Raw genomic sequence first — 18,619 nt, 5'->3', positions numbered from 1 at the left:
TCAAGCCTAAATCCGGCCCTGAATTTCTAGTAAACGTTTCCGGATTAATATTTGCAGAGGAGGAGATTTTGGGTAGCAAGCTTGCTTTGATGCTAATTTGAGCTGCCCTCTCTCTTCCGTTCTTCTGGAACCGAAGGGAGGAAATGGGACCAATACTTCAGACACAGTCTGATGATAGATGTGAATTCCCTACTGTGAACACTGTTTTGCACCTTTAAAACTGTACCACCGTCCTGCTGTTGTTTAACTGCGTTTTTGAGCTGCGCCCTAGGAGAAGTTGGAGAAATGTCAGCTTTGTCAGAGTGAGGGCTCGGCCAGCATGCCTGCAGATGGTTAGATTCTTGCCTCGCATCATTTGAATGAACTCTCTTAAGGCTCCTAGGGGCTAGCTGTGAAATGAGTTCTCTGGGGAGACGATAATCACCTCATTGAAACTCCTGAGTTGCATTAATATGCACCTAGAGCCATGCTGGCGGTTTCCAGAGAGCAAATTACTGAGTTTCTCTTTCACACATCCTGCAGGAGTCTGGCTCATTGACATATAAAGTGGATGTTATTAAACCAAGACAGACATCTTTGAACTCTAAATTCCAGCCTTGGCAGACGTTGTGGGTCCTGCTTGGGGAATATCAGAAAGAAAGTGTTTGCTTTCCACTTTGGTTTCCCCACCCGCACCCCCTGAATAAAACCGAGAAGGGAAAATGTTACTTCGGACAAATCTAAAAATCAATATCTCTTCTAACATTTCTGTATCAGGGGAGAGAGCAGGTTACTAGGGAATACTTGGCATTTTAGGTAGTATTTGGACAGCTTTAAGAGGAGCTGTCTCATGAAGGTCTTTTAAAAGTAGTTTCTAATTTGGATTTCAGTGTTCGTAATGCTTTCTTAGAAGCTTGGGAATTAAATCTTTTCTCGTTTCCTTGATGCCCAGGGCCCACATGTGCCAGAGTGTGTCGGAACTTAGTTTCCATGAAGTCGATGGGTGGACTCGAATGAATTCAAGGATTTCCCCTGGTTTCCTTTTCTCATGCCTGTTTCCCCAACTTCTGTTACATGACATATATTGTCCCTGGATTACAACTGGAGGTGAACTTCACTCTGCAGTCCAGAGATGTATGTATTATCAATTGTTTCTTAGAGCAGGCATGTCCAAAGTCCATTTTGGGGGCCTAATTCAGCCCACCCATCAATTTAATCCAGCCCCCATGGCAGTATATGTCCTGGGGTAAAATTGTAAAAAAAAGCTTAACAACTTCAATCCTAAAAAAGCTCAACAACATAGGTTCACTTCATCAAATCTGGCCCTCTTTGAAAAAAGTTTGGGCACGAAAGCAATTCTCAGATGCTCCAGTAAACATGACCATCATCAAATCAGAGTTCGAATCAGAGAGATCCTCTTAACTAAGCTATTTTTCAAACCTAGACAGCATCTTAAAAAGCAGAGACATCACCTTGCCAACGAAGGTCCGTATAGTTAAAGCTATGGTTTTCCCAGTAGTGATGTATGGAAGTGAGAGCTGGACCATAAAGAAGGCTGATCGCCGAAGAATTGATGCTTTTGAATTATGGTGCTGGAGGAGACTCCCATGGACTGCAAGAAGATCAAACCTATCCATTCTTAAGGAAATCAGCCCTGAGTCCTCACTGGAAGGACAGATCCTGAAGCTGAAACTCCAATACTTTGGCCACCTCATGAGAAGAGAAAACTCCCTGGAAAAGACCCTGATGTTGGGAAAGATGGAGGGCACAAGGAGAAGGGGACAACAGAGGACGAGATGGTTAGACAGTGTTCTTGAAGCTACCAGCATGAGTTTGACTAAACTGCGGGAGGCAGCGGAAGACAGGAGTGCCTGGCGTGCTCTGGTCCATGGGGTCACAAAGAGTCGGATGCAATTAAACGATTAAACAACAACAAAAATTAAGAGTGATGGTCCCTGAATTTAGAGGAATGGGAGATGGCAACAGGAGACTAAACGACTAAACAACAACAACCTATTTTTAATAAATCCACAATATTAGGTCACCTGTTTCCAGATGTGAGACATAAATGCAGCCACAAAATTTGCACAATTGCGCTGGCAGAAATGCACAGCTCCTCATTGTAATACAGAATGAAGTTCCCTGAACACTGTCTGTGTGGACCTTGTAATGCGCATGACTTTGTACAGACAGATGTGGTTTTGCCGACCATGTCTGCTGGCATGAAACCCCAAAGACAAAAAATAAATAAAATAAAAATACACTTACGTGTGCCTGTCATTTCAACAGAGACGAAGATGGAGGCATTTCTAGAAAGGATTCTTCTAATGTTCTCCTTCCACTTCACCTGATGAACTCAATACTCAAGTGATTTTCAAAAGGCCAAATTTCAATCAAAGTATAAAAATAAATACCTATATCCTCGAATTAAATGTTGCTTTCTTAATGTTCAGAGTATCCTTAATGGCGTAATCTCCTTTTCCCTTCATGGATATATCGTTGCTGTGACCTGTCAAGTTCCCCTTTAAATGCTGTACAATTATATTCTTAATTAGGCTTATAATTAATTTCCCAGCGAAAGAAGCAAACTCACTGTTCTATAATCCCGTTGATTACCTCTGACTTAAAAAAATATATATGCCAGCAGTACATCATATGAGCAGTTTATTATGTTCCTTGGTCATATTTGCAGTTTTCAGAATGCAATAAAAAACAAGTGGGGCATGCCTTCCCCCCCCTCATAATTTTTTTGTTTGGTTTTACATATTTAAATTTACAGTCATACCACAACTCATCTCAAGTACAAGATTCCCACAAATCTCTGGACTTCCCACCTCCCTTCTCCATGGGTTCCATTATTAAACCTTTTTTCTACTGCATCCTTTTTTTAATAATCCAAATTTTCATAACTCCACTGTATCCATAGTTCTGGTTACATTACAAGTGTTATTGCAATCCTGCTAACATTTTAAACTGTTTAAAGTGGTCTCCAAGATAAATTATAATTTCCCCCCATTCCTTATTAAAGTTTTGGTCTTCCTGATTCCTGATCCTTCCAGTCAATTTTGCCATTTCAGCATAGTCCATCAACATCACCTGCCATTCCTTTCTGGTATGGAATTTATTTTCTTTCCATTTCTGGGCTACCAAAATATGCGCAGCTGTTGTCGCATACAAAAACAGTCTTTTCTGCTCCCTTGGGATTTCAGCACCTAGTATTCCTAAAAGAAAAGCTTTGGGGTTTTTAAAGAAAAAGTTATTTTAAACATTTTTGTTTCCAGGAGCAAATGATTAACAATAGTATTAATAGAGGTGGAAAAAGGGTTAAAGCTGAAAGAATATGAGGAACTAAAGATTTTTTTTTACAAAGTTGGTTACATCATAGACAATTAAACAAACAGTTTAAGGAAGACAATAAGAAAGGTTTCAGTTACACAGTGTCAAACTTTCAAAAAGAGATAATTGAAAGTGATACGAAATTACTCCAAAAAATGTATAATCTGTTATATGGGGAAACGCTGGATGAAATGGTAAAGTCAGCACAAATAAAGTGGGCTCAGGATTTAGGTCACAATATATGACTTGAAGATTGGGAAAAGATGTGGAAGGAGAATTTAAAATTTACAGATTGTATTTTATTGAAAAAGAATTATATGAAAATGATGTATAGATGGTATATTACGCTAGAGAAAATGGCAAAAATGTATAAAAAGGGATCTAAAATCTGTTGGAAATGTAAAGAAAAAGAAAAAGATGGTACATTTTATCATATGTGGTGGGAATGCAAAAGGGTTAGAAATTATTGGGAAATGATATATAATGAATTGAAAAAAATGTTTTAAAAGACTTTTGTTAAGAAACCAGAAGCATTTCTCCTAGGAATTTTAGATCAAGATTTTAAAAAAGAAAATTGGAAATTATTTATGTATGCAACAACAGGGGCAAGAATTATATTACCACAAGCTTGGAAGACAGAGGAAATACCAACGAAAGAACAACGGCAAGGGAAACTTATGGAATATGCAGAACTGGCAAAATTAACAGATAAATTACATGAAAAGGATAACAAAGACTTTAAAAGAGAATGGGAACCATTCACAACATATATGAAGAGGCAACATAAAGAATTGGACACATTGGCAGGGTTTGAATAAACAAACACAATTGTATATAACAAAAAGTAAGACTATATGTATTGGGGAAATTTTGGGAAACAACACGCAGGGTGAGTAATATGGACATAAAACAAAATGGGAACATGAGGGAAGTCCAGGGGAGAAGGGGGGGAAATATGGAAAATTGTCAGAGAAATATTGTTAGAGGATGTATACATGGAAAAACCAATAAAAAAATATTTTTTTTAAAAAAACCCCAATAGGACCCACAAAGGGGAGGAGTCCAGGAGATTCTTTGGAATCTTGTTTTTATGATGTATGTTTGATATGTGATTGGAAAACTTTAATCTGAAAAACCAAATAAAAAATGTTATTTTTTTTAAATGGAATGTCCCTTGTCTGAATCCCTGGACAGATGCCGTCAGTCAACGTACACAATTGTGTGACTTAGGATAAAGCAGATGTCTATGTTGCATTTGAAAGGAAGGACAAAGGGCCTTCACACCTAAAAACTAGTGCCTGTGGCTTCCAGATTCCTACCCTAAATTTAGCATTAAGGCTAAATAAATCCCTGTGTTTGTATATAAGTCTCTTGAAAATCACAGAAATAGGGGATTTCTAGGCAGCACATTTTTTTTTTTATATCTCAGAAAATGCCACACATAAGCTCTTTCATTCATCTCTAGGTGATCCAAGGTTTGCCAAAAATATTAATGTTCCACTGAAATATTAATAAATTCATCAGCAATGTCCCTTAGAAAGTGCATTACTCTGGGTAGTATCGCCGGAGGGCAGAATAATCGCTGCTATGTCCATCTTGCTTTTGTGGCAAGATGTCATTCCAAACTTCAGCGAATGCGGTGAAACCCAGACTGCAAAAGGATCTCTTAATATGAATGCTAATGTCATTTCTTTTCAGGAACGAAATGTGACTGACAGGCTGGATGGGAACTGCCAGAAAGCATAGCTTTGGATGAAGCAAGTCACCAGTGTTTATGGACTATAGTTTATTCGGTGGACAAATTTGTAATTATGCCAGAGTAATGGGGTGGTCGGACGCGGGTGGCGCTGTGGGTTAAACCACAGAGCCTAGGACTTGCTGATCAGAAGGTCGGTGGTTCGAATCCCCGCGACGGGGTGAGCTCCCGTTACTCGGTCCCTGCTCCTGCCAACCTAGCAGTTCAAAAGCATGTCAAAGTGCAAGTAGATAAATAGGCGGGAAGGTAAAAGGTGTTTCCATGCGCTGCTCTGGTTCGCCAGAAGCGGCTTAGTCATGCTGGCCACATGACTGTACACCGGCTCCCTCGGCCAATAAAACGAGATGAGTGCTGCAACCCCAGAGTTGGTCATGACTGGACCTAATGGTCAGGGGTCCCTTTACCCTTTACCTTTACCTTTTAATGGCGTGGTCAGATTGTGTTTCATATCTGAGTAGCCACCTCCCTCTCCTCTTTCCCATACACCAGGCATAGGCAACCTTCGGCTCTCCAGATGTTTTGGACTACAATTCCCATCATCCCTGACCACTGGTCCTGTTAGCTAAGGATCATGGGACTTGTAGGCCAAAAAATCTGGAGGGCCAAAGGTTGCCTATGCCACACACACACACACAGTGGTACCTTGGTTCTCAAACGCCTTGGTACTTGGTACTCAAACAACTTGGAACCCAAACACTGCAAATCTGGAAGTAAGTGTTCTGGTTTGCGAACTTTTTTTGGAAGCCGAAAGTGCTCCATTTTGAGTGTTACGCTTCCAGTTTGAGTGTCACGCTTCCATTTTGAGCATTACACTGAGGTCTGTCTGTTTTTGCTTTTTATTTTACTTTTTTGTTTTTGCAGCTCTTTTTTTGTGACTGTGTGGAACCCAGTTCAGCTACTGATTGATTGATTGATTGATTGTGCGGCTGCAGTACATTGTTTATTGCTTTCATTTTATGGATCACTGGTCTCGTTAGATAGTAAAATCCATGTTAAATTGCTGTTTTAGGGGTTGTTTTTAAAAGTCTGGAACGGATTGATCTGTTTTGCATTACTTTCTATGGGAAAGCGCACCTTGGTTTTGGAACGCTTTGGTTTTGGAACGGACTTCCGGAACGGATTAAATTTGAGAACCAAGGTACCACTTTGCATCTGTGTTGCAAGTGGTTCATTCCAGCATCCTGGTTCCTGGAAGCAGGGGCGGAAGGAAGCTCATGGAGTCAAGACAGCTCACAAAATAACTGAATAATTCAACTATCAACGTACAGTTCTTGCATATTTTTTCCCTGTTGCTCCTTTTCAATTAAACACCACAGATGCGACAATTGGCTAGTTCAACCTATAAATACGTTTAGACCATCATCGTATGACAACTTGCTATTTCGCAGCACGTCACACTATTTCTCATCATCTTTTTTGTTTTGTTTTTGTTTTCTCCAAAGCAATTACAAGATTAACAGGCTCTCTGAGCAGGTTGGGCTATTGCTATCTTTCCCCTTGTCTTGAAATTGGACTAAGATAAAAACCATCTTTTTTTTTTTTTGCAGGCATGCAATAAATGTCCAGAAGCTTGTTTTTGTTTTTTGGAATGCTTGTGTGCTACCAAGAATGCTTTCCTTTCATGTTGGAAATGAAAGCAGTGTGTATTGCTTGCACCCCTAAGCACCCCATGTACATATAGACCGGAACTGGCTAACCCTTTAACCCTTTTAGAAGTACAGTGAACCCTCCCACAGCTGCATTAACAGGGGGTGGGATGCAATTTGCATCCACATTGGAGCACTGAGCTCTGCCTTTCCCCCTGCCCTGCTTCCAGAATTGAAGTGTTGGGGCCAGGAAGGCAGATCAAACCACAAAACTCAACATTAGTCGCCTCTGTTATAAACCAAGACCCAGCATGCTTAGAGGAACAGAATACATAAAAGTATGTTTTTTTTTAAAAAAAGGTAAATCATACAAAGCGTGTTCTCCTTCATGGAGAGCACGTGTTGCGGTTGGGTCTGCTGAGCAGGCAGGTTGCTCTGTTGCCAGGCAGGTTCTCTAAGATGGCCTGGGGCAGCGATTGGTTTGCTGGGTTGCTGGGGCAAAAGTTATGTTGCAATTTTGGTGGGAGGGGTAAAATGTTTAAATACTCTGCACGCAGCCTGGAGCTTTCTCTTTGCTGCGTGCAACAGATCACCCGCCCACCCGCCCTAGAGTAAGGGGTTGTTGCGTTGACCTTGCTATGCCTATCATGGGTGTTATGTACTGAAGTTCTCATCCTGGGCCAGCAGGGGGATACTGTAAATAGTTATGCAAATAAGGGATCGAAAGTGACGTTCAGTGATTGGATAGTTTTAGAAAGTTGTTACAGTAACGTTGTACTGGAGCTCTATATAAGCAGGCTGACTGAACCCTTCAGTTCAGTTCTGTCCTGGCCTGTGAATAAACAAGAGATGATTGAAGAATCGCTGTGTCGTCTGATATGTTCACCCACAACCTAACAATAGGGTTGTCTGCTGTTGGGGCAGGGGCCTGGTAGGAATTTTGTCCATCTGGCAGATTGGCTGGTTTTTGCCTACTGCGTAGCAAATCATCACAACTTGTAAGGTTGCGGTTAGGCATTGGTTATAAATTGGTGGAGGAGGGGTTAGGATAGGCTGGGCCTGTCCCTCCATGGTTGCTGCGGAAAGGGAATTCCGTTAAAGGAATCCTGGAGCTTGCCATCTTTTCATCCAATCCCTGGAATGGGACTAGGGCCGGCAAGCCTTCGGGGAGCATGCAGGTGAGAATTGAGGGCCTGTGACTCAGCTCCAATTCTCCCCGACTTGTTTTCCCTCACTGGCTTTCGGTGGTGCCCGGAAGTCAGTTCTGTCCCCAGGCCGGGGTGGGGGAGGGAGACAGATAGTCTTAACCAATGCCTAAACAACCACTCATGGTTTTGTAATTAAATAAAGTTGTGGCCAAAATCATGCCAAAAACCTTAAACAAAAATTATGTTTCCGTTGTGAGTTATTGGGGGGGGGGGTGGCTTGGGGACCTCGACGCGCAATTGTTTTGATTAAGCTGCAATATTCTCCCATCATGCACTTCATTGGCTGGGACAGGAAATATAATTATTCTGCAGATGCGTCAATTTTGCATTCCAGTATCTCTTTTAACATTGCGGTATTAATCATGTAGGAAACTGAAGTGTGGAGATTAGAATGTATTCCGTTAAATGAGCAATAAAATGAAAAATAAAAACAAACTAACTGACACGTTCCTGGGAAGCAGTTACTCACTGAAGTGACTTGTTATTTCAGTCAGACGTAAGGAAATAAATGTTTTAATAATATGTATAAAGGAGCAACTAAACAGCTTTTATGGGTCTGCAGTCCAAATGCAGAAATTACATTTTTCACTTACTCAGCCTCTTTGATCTGACAATCTGTAAAGCCTTTCACTGGAATCAAATTATTTTACAGCGGTACCTTGGTTTTCGAACAGCTTAGTTCACAAACAACTTGGAATTCGAACGCTGCAAAACCCGGAAGTAGGTGTTCTGGTTTGTGAACTTTGCCTCGGAAGTCGAACGTGCTCTGTTTTAAGTCCTGAGCTTCCGTTTTTATTGTTGTGCTGCTAATTTGTGTTTTCCCTATAGTAATTGAAGGCTTCCCTTTCCATCTTTACTGTTGCGCTGCTAATTTGTGTCCCCCCATAGTAATTGCGGGACGCGGGTGGCGCTGTGGGTTAAACCACAGAGCCTAGGGCTTGCCGATCAGAAGGTCGGCGGTTCGAATCCCCACGACGGGGTGAGCTGCTGTTGCTTGGTCCCTGCTCCTGCCAACCTAGCAGTTCAAAAGCATGTCAAAGTGCAAGTAGATAAATAGGTACCACTCCAGCGGGAAGGTAAACGGCGTTTCCGTGCGCTGCTCTGGTTTGCCAGAAGCGGCTTAGTCATGCTGGCCACATGACCCGGAAGCTGTATGCCAGCTCCCTCGGCCAATAAAGCAAGATGAGCACCGCAACCCCAGAGTCGGTCACAAGTGGACCTAGTAGTCAGGGGTCCCTTTACCTTTATAGTAATTGCAGTGTTCTGAGGAGAGTTTCACAGCCCAACTGGTTTGAGGAGAGAGAGAGAAAGAGAGAGAGCTGCTGGGGGGGGGGAGGAGAGAAAGGGTTGGCTGGGGGGGGGGAGACAGAGTTACATGCCCACTCACCCCTGCCCCCTCGGGGCAAACAGCCTACTTGAAGTTGGACATGCCTGTTCTATTCTACAATACTGTCTTATTTATTTTATAGTATAGTACAGTACATTGATTATTGCTTTCGTTTTATGGATCAATGGTCTCGTTAGCTCGTAAAATTCATGTTAAATTGCTGTTTTAGGGGTTGCTTTTAAAAGCCTGGAACGGATTAATTCGTTTTGCATTAATTTCTATGGGAAAGTGCACCTTGGTTTTGGAACGGTCTTAAGTTTGAGAACCAAGGTACCACTGTATTTTTTCTGAACCAAAAACCTTCAAGCATGGCCTCTTCAATCTGGGATCCATTTTTGTTTGTGTGTGATGTGGGAGCCATTTTTGTAAAATTTGTCCCGCAGAGCTGTAGTGGCACTTGAAAATCCAGAACCACATGAATAGGGCAAATTGCACAGATCTTTTTCACACTGTTGGCCCCTCCAAAGGGGCCATGCAGAAGCATGGGATCAAAGGATGGAAGAATGCCTGCATATAACATATAAAGAGGCCGTATATTTCATGGTATCTAATAAAAGCCTCCAGCGAAAAATTTCTAGTACATCCACGTTTCTGCAGTACGCTGGTTTTTATCAGGAAAAACCTTCCCTACCTCAAGGTTACATTTGTGAAGTATTGGTCTATTAAGCCTGACTATGGCTCAATGCATCTCCTGGTTTTAAAATTGCAATGCCAGATATGACCTTGCGCAGATATCCCTACAGTAAAATCAAACATTACCCCAGAATCCACAGGATGCTCGGGAATCGCAACCGCTTTATTTAGCCTTTATTGTTCCTTCTCTCCGATGAATAGGTCTCTCCGTGTTTTAAAATCCCCTAGATGGCACTGCAGAATGCATTATTTAAAGCTTTTCTGTAACGCTCTTAAGTGGGCAGTGTTAAATAATTGCTCCTCTAATCCTTCCTGCCCCTTCAAAACTAATATGAATGAGTTGTTTAACAACAGGATGGATGCATGTGTTTGGAGGAAATAAGCCGTGGTGTAATAAATTTTTTAAAAATCTATCACCTGGAATAATTAATAATATGTTTGTGGGTGTATTGACATGATGCAGCTTCTTCTGAAACCAGTCTTTCCCAAGTTCTGAGCATCAAAGTGCACTTGTTTTCTCAATTAAAATTGGAGGCAAACTTCATTATTGTATATTGTATATATTGTTTCTTTTCTCATATTCTTCGCTCACCAGAATATATTAAATTAATGTTCAAGTTGCTCAAAAATACAAGTCCAGTACCTTCCGAGAATGTCTAATCTCTGCCATGTTTCTATTAGCACATACTGTATATAGCAGGTGATCTATATCCACCTGATACATGCTGCTTTTGAGTAGTACCTTAATGTATCAAATGTAATGTGTCTATGAGGCATCTTTGGTTGCATCCAGAATCGAGCACGACTTATATCGGTTGCTGTGGCCAGTTAGGACATGAGCACTCTGTGACTACTTGCTATTGTATCATCAATATGCTTAAGAGCAAACCACAATTAAGTGAATGGAGTATGCTGAAATGGCTAAATTAACTGGGAAACGTAGAAATCAAGGTGAAAACAAATTTTTAAAAGAATGGGAAATGTTTATTGCATATTTACAAAAGCAATGTACACAAGTTACTACATTAGCAGGATTAAAAAAACACACACACTTGTAATATTTAGACAATGTACAAAAATTGGAAGTACCGTAATCAGAGATAAAGATTTTATTGACATGCGTGAATGAAAATATTATAAAGGAACCAAGGGAGGCGGGGGAGGGAAGTAATCCCATAATTCAAGTAATTCCATACTGTGGATTTAATATGGATTGTATAGATAGTTGTTTTAAATGTTTTATTTTATTGGGTTTTTCTTCTTCTTAAAAGTAATGTTTTTGTTTTTGTGAAAATTAATATACGAGAAAGAAAGAAAGAACAAACAAACCACGATATATCCAGTCGTTTAGGCTATCCTAATATCTTTCCCATTGCAGTTTTAACCTCCACCCTCCTGTACAAACTCACCAAATAGGTTCAAAACCAAACCAAACTCTTTTGACATGTCTACCACTTTGGGTTGTAAATGGCGGTCGATTTCATTTAACCTGTAGAGATGCATCATCTAACAATCATCTCAATACAGTTTTCGCTCATATCCATGATTGAGACAAAACTATGATTACTAATCCTCCAATATTTTCTGCCAGTTTCACATATTCTTTCGCTTGTTCCCATTCACAATTCTGTTCTTTTTCGTGACAGAATGTTTCTTTTCCGTTAAGAGAATATATTTCCGAGCTTCTAAGTTTTTTCTTAATTGGAAAATGAATTGCTCTTAAAGTAGTATTTAAAAAGCTTCTTCACTTTTCAGCTGTCTGCTGTGCTTGGTATTCAATTGTGTTTTAAATGCCAAATGAACGGAATGATGTCTGCGAGCCTCTTTCCACTCTTGCACTCTCTAAATATTTGCATTGTGTGTATTCAAAGTAGGTAGCTTTCACGCTTGGAACATCCTTGGAACAATCTAACAGTTCGGTATACTCACAAGCATATCTTTTGCAGTTGTCATTTCATTGTCAGCTGATCCCCACAGTAACTACCATAGTCGACCATTGAAAAAGAATGTGAAAATATTGCCATCTGCAACTACAGCTTGCAAATTGCAGCTTGCAATTGCTATCTATTAAATAAAGACCCATTTAACAATATTTTGGGTTTTCCATTAGCGGCTGATATCACGAGGCTTTGAAACTTGCTATTTTTCTAATACATACCTCATTTCCTCCACTATTTTCTTCACAGTATCCATTGTTTTAATTGTGTCCCTCATCAGAGGTACTACAGCAGCCACACCCCGGGAATGGCTTCGACTGGCTTGCTGAATCAAATGAAGGTCATTGATGGGTCTCAAACCCTTGGTGATTTAGGGGCTTCCCCTGCCAGTTTTGGCCGATTGAGCAGACAAGACCAATAGTGATTCCAACAGTCAAGAAGGCGATTTCTCCTCATGATGGAGAAGGAAATGAGGGGCAGATGGGACTCATCAACCTGGGAAGGTAGCCTATCCAGGAGAAGGAAAACTCTGGTCCTAAGCCTCTGCTGCCTTGTAGGACATCTTTAGGAGAAGAAGAAAAGCCTAAGGAGTAAATCCTACACTAATCCAGAGTAGAGTTCCTAAGATGGTTGGATGGCATCTTGTTTGCCTTCGTCTGACAGCTCCTACAGCCAAGCTGGTGCTAAATGTATTGCTCCACAGGATGAAACGGTTAAATCATCTATGATTAAATGGGCACAAGATATTGGTCATAATATCATGTTTGCGGACTGGGAACAGTTGTGGACCACCGGTATGAAGTTTACGGCATGTAATGCCTTAAGAGAGAATATTATGAAAATGATCTACAGGTGGTACATGACCCCAGTCAAGCTTGCAAAAATTTATCATTTGCCCGATAATAAATGTTGGAAATGTAAAGAGACTGAAGGTACATTCTTTCACCTTTGGTGGACGTGCCCAAAGATTAAGGCTTTCTGGGAAATGATCTATAATGAAATGAAAAAGGTGTTTAAGTACACCTTCCTGAAGAAACCAGAGGCCTTTCTACTGGGCATGGTCGGCCAATTGGTGCCAAAGAAGGATAGAACCTTTTTTATGTTCGCAACAACAGCAGCAAGAATACTCATCACAAAGTATTGGAAGACACAGGATCTACCCACTCTGGAAGAATGGCAGATGAAAGTAATGGAATACATGGAACTGGCGGAAATGACTGGCAGAATCCGAGACCTGGGAGAAGAGCTGGTGGAAGAGGACTGGAAGAAATTTAAAGACTATTTACAGAAACAGTGCAAAATTTATGAATGCTAAAATGATGTTGGATTAAAATAAGTGGCATTAGTGACAAAGTTAGAAAGAGTATGCAAAAATGAATTTATGGATGAAAACACTCGATTTGTGATATGTTAAGGAACAAAGTTAAAGATGATAAAAGGAAAGAGGGTAAGGATTTGCTGATTTGATTATGTAAATGGGAATACAAAAAGGGGAGGTGTGAGGAGGTCAAGAAAATAAGGATATGAGCTTTAAAGTTAGAAAAAGAATAATGGATTTTTTCTTTCTTTTTTATTGTTATCTATTTTTTGTGTTTTGTGTATTTTTCTGTTTTGTGTTTTTTCTTTTTTGTTGTATTTTGTTGTATTTTGTTAAAAACTTTAATAAATATTTATTAAAAAATAAAATAAAAATGTATTGCTCCGCTTTCCTTTGGACCATATCTGTGAGGCTGGAGTGTGTGTGTGTGTCTAGCCCTAGGACCCTCGTACCTATGGGACGGTATGCCCCACGGAGGACCTTAAGGTCCATAAATAGCAACACTCTAGTGGTCCCGGGCCCTAAGGAAGTTAGATTAGCCTCAACCAGAGCCAGAGCTTTTTCAACACTGGCTCTGGCCTGGTGGAACGCTCTGTCTCATGAGACCAGGGCCCTGCAGGATCTGATTTCTTTCCGCAGGGCCTGTAAGACAGAGTTGTTCCACCTGGCCTTTGGCTTGGAGTCAATCTGATTCCCTCTCCCTCTTTCTTTTTTCCTTTTTCCTCCTGTGATGAGGCTGCATTTTAATGTTTTAATGTTGTATTTTAATCTTGTTTTTAAGTTGTATTCATTCAACTTGTTTTTATTATTGGTTGTTAGCTGCCCTGAGCCTGGCCTTGGCTGGGGAGGGCGGGGTATAAATAAAATTTATTGTTGTTGTTGTTGTTGTTGTTGTTGTTGTCATCTGGGCAGCCCAGGACCTCCAGACACATTGGCCAGGCTTGCGCCCTGAGGACGTCACTTCAGTGCTGCTGACACAGCGGTTTGGCTTCATCCCTGGAGGCACACTCCACTGTCTCTCAAAACAGATGGATGCCAACAACCTGCTTTTTTATTTTAGAACAGAAAACCTAATGCAAAACTTACCTTTGTTTGGAACAGCCAACACACACACGACCCACTCCATCCCTGTCTCTACAAATCAACACATTTCAGGTGGATGTTTCAGCATGTATCTCCTAACTATAGAACTGTAGAGTTGGAAGCAACGCAGAGAGTCATCGAGTCGAACCCCCTAGTCCATCCTTTCTCAACCTGTGGGTCCCCAGATGTTGTTGAACTACAACTCCCATCCTCCCTGGCTAGCAAAGCCAGAGCTCAGGGATGATAGGAGTTGTAGTCCAACAACATCTGGGGACCCACAGGTTGATAACTGCTGCCCTAGTCCAATGTTCTGGGAGAGGAAACCCACTAGAATAGGAACAGATGCATTTTGCTCTGCCATGCATGTTAGGAGGGGGAGCCTTGGAGGTGGCTGGGTGCTATTCCTCCCCCCCCCATCATAAAATTGTAGGGTTGGAAGGGAACACAAGGGCCATCTAGTGCAACCCCCTACGACGCAGGAATCTTTTTGCTCATCATGGGGCTCAAACCTGCAACCCTGAGATTAAGAGTCTCAGGGAGCAGAGCAGGGGCTGAACTAGTTTGACACAGTGTGGGTGGGAACATTTACACAAGCAGAGGTCATGTGTGGCCATGATCCATTGAATGCAGTTCACTCTCTTGGCTAAGCTTTCTACTTTCCCTCCCTCTCCCTCTCCCTCTCCCTCTCCCTCTCCTCCTCTGGCATTTTAAACTAAAGCCTAATGTTGAGAGGTCCATATAGTTAAAGCTATGGTTTTCCCAGTAGTGATGTATGGAAGTGAGAGTTAGACCATAAAGAAGGCTGATAGCTAAAGAATTGATGCTTTTGAATTATGGTGCTGAAGGAGACTCTTGAGAGTCCCATGGACTGCAAGAAGATCAAACCTATCCATTCTGAAGGAAATCAGCCCTGAGTGCTCACTGGAAGGACAGATCATGAAGCTGAGGCTCCAATACTTTGGACACCTCATGAGAAGAGAAGAAAAGACCCTGATGTTGGGAAAGATGGAGGGCACAAGGAGAAGGGGACGACAGAGGATGAGATGATTGGATAGTGTTCTCGAAGCTACCAGCATGAGTTTGACTCAACTGTGGGAGGCAGTGGAAGACAGAAGTGCCTGGTGTGCTCTGGTCCATGGGGTCACGAAGAGTCGGACACGACTAAATGACCAAACAACAACAATGTTGAGAGGATTTGAGGTGAGGAGGGGCAAGGAGCAGAAGACCCATGCTGTCATCTTCACTGATGGCAGCATTAGACAAGAAACCCAGCCAGATGGTCAGGGTATAAATAATAAAATTATTATTGTTATTATTGTTGTTATTATGTAAAAACGTAAAGGACCCCTGGATGGTTAAGTCCAGTCAAATGTGACTATGGGTTGCAGCGTTCATCTTGCTTTCAGGCCAAGGGAGCCGGTGTTTGTCCACAGATAGCTTTCCGGGTCATGTGGCCAGCATGACTAAACCACTTCTGGTGCAATGGAATACCGTGATGGAAACCAGAGAGCATGGAAATGCCGTTTACCTTCCCGCCACAGCAGTACCTATTTATCTACTTGCGCTGGCATGCTTTCAAACTGCTAGGTTGACAGGAGCTGGGACAGAGCAATGGGAGCTCATCCCGTCGAATGGATTCAAACCGCCGACCATCTGATCGGCAAACCCAAGAGGCTCAGTGGTTTAGACCACAGCACCACCCGCATCCCATGCATTTTTATTATCATCTGTAGTTAGAATGTGTGTGCATGCAGATGCATGTTAAGGAACGATATTGAGTACAGTGTGCTATTTTCACATACTGCAGCTGAAGTGAGGGTTTAGGATCATTATGTTTCCAAAGCTAACCATTAGCTGGAAGGAATCAGTGCTGTAGGACAGGTGACTGTCAAATATAGTAAACAGTCGGTGGAGAAGAGCCTTCATGGGGTGTGCATGAGGGATGGTGGTCCACATAGCCGGTGATGCTCAGTGCGTTGGGATACGCTAATATGGTTGCTAAATATATTTGCAGGTTGAGTTTGACTCCTGTAGCCGCACAAGGACATTGTTCAGTTTGGCTGAAACATTTCTTTTCCTTTCTATAAATGCAATTAACATAATTTGTTCTCTCTCTCTCCTCTGGCACTTTAGCAATTTCTGATGACGAGCGAAGGAGTAGTTTACTAAGCCTTCCTGGCTTCCATGTGGATGAGTGCGCACCCATACGAAATTAATGGGCTCTACAGCAGGGCTCTGCGCATTGGATCTGATCATGTTCCCTTGGGCTGGCTTGAGGCCACTTTGTTTTCTGGAATAATGCAGAGCTGCTTTAGGCTGTGCTCAACAGCTTGACAAGAAAAGCATCCCTCACGTTCAGCATTTCTGGCTCAAGGGAATTGCGAAAAAGACAGCATCTGGCAACCTGGCTTTATCTGTGCTAAAGGGCATCATTTCAAACGGACTTTGCGGTATCACTGATGACATTTTGCAATTGTGGGGTTTGGATGAAAACAATGTGGAGGTTATGATTCTTGTAACTTTGCAAACTCTCATGGTCAAAAATGTTCACCTTGAAGATATCCCAAGGCACTGATTAAATCCTTTGCATGCGCATGCACACCCACATGCATTCTTGATTTCTTTACCCTTTCCAAATTTGTATTTCCTAAAAAAAATAAATGCGGTTAATCGAAAAAACTAAAGCATTTATACCGCACGAGCTAGGTTCCAAATACAGTGGAACCTCGGAAACTGAATGCCTTTGAACTCGAACATTTCGGCTGCTGAACGATCAAAACCTGGAAGTGATTGTTCCGGTTTTCGAACGATTTTTGGAAGCTGAATGTCCGGTGTTGCTTCTGCAGCTTCTGATTGGCTGCAGGATGCTCCTGCAGTCAATCGGAAGCCACGCTTTGGAAGCTGAACACTATGGAAGTCGAACGGACTTAGGGAATGGATTCCATTCAACTTCCAAGGTACAACTGCATATTATTTGCAAATTAAGCTAGAAAATGGAGTTATTTCTCTGATAAGACCTTGTAGGTTTAAGCTAAGAATGGGGAACTGGGGGCACTCCAGTTGTTTTGCAACATATCTTGTTTTCTCCTGCTCTGGAGGTTAGAACTCGAACCAATGGCTTCAAGTTCCAAGGCAGGAGATTCCGACAACATCACAAATAACTTTCTGACAGTAAGAACTGCTTGGAAGTAGAATGGACTCCCTCAGGAGGTGGTGGACTCCCTTTCCTTGGAACGTTTAGAGCAGAGGTTGGATGGCCATGTGTTCCATACAATTCACCATATTTTTCGCTCCATAAGACGCACCAGACCATAAGACGCACCTAGTTTTTAGAGGAGGAAAGGGGGAAAGCCCCGTTTTTGGGGGGATCAGCTCACAGTTGTGCAGCTTCTTTTGCAAAGTGGGAAAGCCCCATTTTTTGAGGATCAGCTTCTTTTGCAAAGGGGAAAACCCCCCTTTTTGAGGATCAGTTTCTTTTGCAAAGGGGAAAAGCCTTGTTTTTGTGGGGATCAGCTCATAGTTGTGCAGCTTTTTTTGCAAAGGGGACAAGCCCCATTTTTTTTTGAAATCAGCTCAAAGTTGTGCAGTTTCTTTTGCAAAGGGGACAGGTCCCATTTTTTTGAGGGTCAGCTCAAAGTTGTTGAGCTTACTTTGCAAAGGGGGAAAAAATCCTGTTTTTTATGGGGTTCAACTCACAGTTCTGCAGCTTCTTTAGGAAAGGAAAGGGAGCCATTTCTACGGTTCCCAGACAGATAATCTAATCAGTCAGTCACAGGTCGCTGGGGAAGCAAACAGCTTCCGTCTGCAGAACATTCAACAATGGGCAAGGGGGCAAGGCCAGAAAGGGAGCCAGTGATCAACCACACATTCTCTCCATAAGATGCACAGACATTTCCCCTTACTTTTAAGGAGGAAAAAGGTGTGTCTTATAGAGCGAAAAATACAGTAGTTGAGGTTCCTGCATTGCAGGGAGTTGAACTAGTTGAACCTTGGGGTCCCTTCCAACTTTAAGATTCTATGATCTCCCACCATGGCTGACTATTAGCTATGGGATTTGGAGTCCAGCAACATCTTCAGGGCCACAGATTGCCCATCTCTGGTCTCTTTATGCCGAGTACTCTAGCAGAGATAGCCTTCTCTTCTCTTCTTTCTTTCCACTTTGTGATGTCGGGTTAGTAGCAAATTCCTGCCTTTTCAAGAGCAGAGCTGCACAAAAGCATTGGCTCTTGCCAAAAAGAGAAGCCTGTGTTTTGCCCATAAAAGAAAAGAACAGGCCTGCAAGATCAAATGGAAACAGCCGCGTGGGCATGGCAAGGGAGAAAGTTTGGCATTCGGGTGCTAAGCTGAGAAGATGCTGTTGAAAATGTTTCTTTGCGAGGCTCAAGGCAGCTTTCAA

The sequence above is a fragment of the Podarcis cretensis genome (genome assembly GCF_951804945.1).
Source record: "Podarcis cretensis genome assembly, chromosome: 9".
Taxonomy (NCBI): Eukaryota; Metazoa; Chordata; class Lepidosauria; order Squamata; family Lacertidae; genus Podarcis; species Podarcis cretensis.
Note: the sequence above shows the minus strand (reverse complement) of the source record.